The sequence below is a fragment of the Egretta garzetta genome, unplaced genomic scaffold (genome assembly GCF_000687185.1).
Source record: "Egretta garzetta isolate BGI_Z169 unplaced genomic scaffold, ASM68718v1 scaffold296, whole genome shotgun sequence".
Classification (NCBI taxonomy): domain Eukaryota; kingdom Metazoa; phylum Chordata; class Aves; order Pelecaniformes; family Ardeidae; genus Egretta; species Egretta garzetta.
The window spans coordinates 1,453,594-1,455,242 of NW_009259988.1; positions in this window are offsets into that span (position 1 = coordinate 1,453,594).

Sequence of the window (1,649 nt, forward strand, 5' to 3'; positions counted from 1 at the left end):
TTAGGGTCCAGCCGATACCTTTAATGGGATTCCCGTAACGAAAGCGTAGGCGTAGCGTGCAATATCCAAAGAGCTAAAACGCTCTCCCGGGCTCCATCCAGCGCTGCTGTAAGACAGCTTATGGGGATTTTAGCCCTCGTCAAATATTCAGCACTGGCAATGGAGGCGGAGGGAATTTGGGGCTCACGGCGGGGGGTGGGAACCCTTCCCCGTGCTCCCGTTACCCTCCACAGCCCAGCGAGACCACCGGCACTGCAGGGATGGCCGTCCCATACAACCAGCGATCCCCTGGACCGCAGCCAGCGGGAAATCGCCTTTCCAGAAAGCAATTGCCTTTCCACACCCTTGGCCACCAGCCCTCCTCGCCTCCTCCAAGCCCAAGCAGCAAATTCGGCTGCTCCTTGGGTCCAGGCTCCAAGTGCAGGCTCTCCCGAAGAGCACCAGCCTCTCCAGTCTCACGGGGCATCGTGTTGGCCTCAGCGCATCCCAGTGGGATTGCCCAGCCGTGCCCTCCTGCATCCCTCCATCCCGCAGAAGGATGCTCCCCAAACCCTGCCTGCAGCCCGGCACCCCTCAGTGCCCTGTCCTGGGGCATTTTGGTGCTGGGGGGGGATCGCTGGTGCTGTGCTGTGCCCCTTGCAGCTGCAGGGCTTTTTTCCCACAGCAGCCCTCGTTAGGAATATTGCGGGATGGGTGGGAAGGAGAGGGAGGACAAGGGACTCTGCTGCGGGCTGGCAGCAGCCCGGGAATTCGCACCCAGCACCAGCAGCTCCCGGCTGGCCGAGGTCCCCGGGATCGATGCGGGTGGGTCTGCGGGGGCCGAGGACATTGCCCCAGAGCTGAGCCGTGGCCAGCAGAGGCCACGGGATCAATGCAGAGTGAAGGAAATACGGCCGCGGACACGCGGCTTTTACAGCTTCCTTCCCCAAGAAAGGCTGGGGTTTATGGACTTCTGGTAATTGCCAATTAATTTTGCTGAAGCCAAGGGCAGGAAGGCAGCCCAGCTCTTTAAGGGCACCCATGCAGGGGTGAGCAAATGGGAACACAGGTTCCTTTTTCAACCTATTTCCCTGCAAAATTCCTCAGCAGAGCCTGGACTGATGCAATCCCTGCAAAACCCCGGCAGCGCCCAGTCCGGCACCTCTCGAGCTGCTGGAAAGACGAAGCCAGCTGGACGGAGGCAGGAACCGGCTGTAGCTCCAACCCGTGGCCTCCCTGCTCTTCATCCCTCACCTTGTCATCAGCTTCGTTTATTCCCCATCCCAAGAAGGCAGCCGGGAGCCCCGGAGCTCCAGGGCCAAGACAGGCGAAGAGAATCCAGAGCTTCCCAATTAAGCATCTTTTTTTTTTCTGAATGAAGGGCCCTGCTCCGCCCTGCTCCGGGAAGGTGATTGACATCAATCCCGGGGCTGATTAGGGGCTTGTCATTTAGCACCTCTAATGCCTCCCTCCTAATACTATTAGGGCCTCCTTGGCGAGACGCTAACGCAGTTTGCAGCTGCACCGTGGCGCCTGGGATTCGGCCGCCGAGCGGCGAGCGCACTGCAAAATGAGCACATCTCTAATCCGAGGAGACAGTAATGAAAAAAGGAGCTGCCTTGACAAGGTGTGCAGAGCAGGGAGGTGGGGGGGCGGGGGGGGGGGAAGGG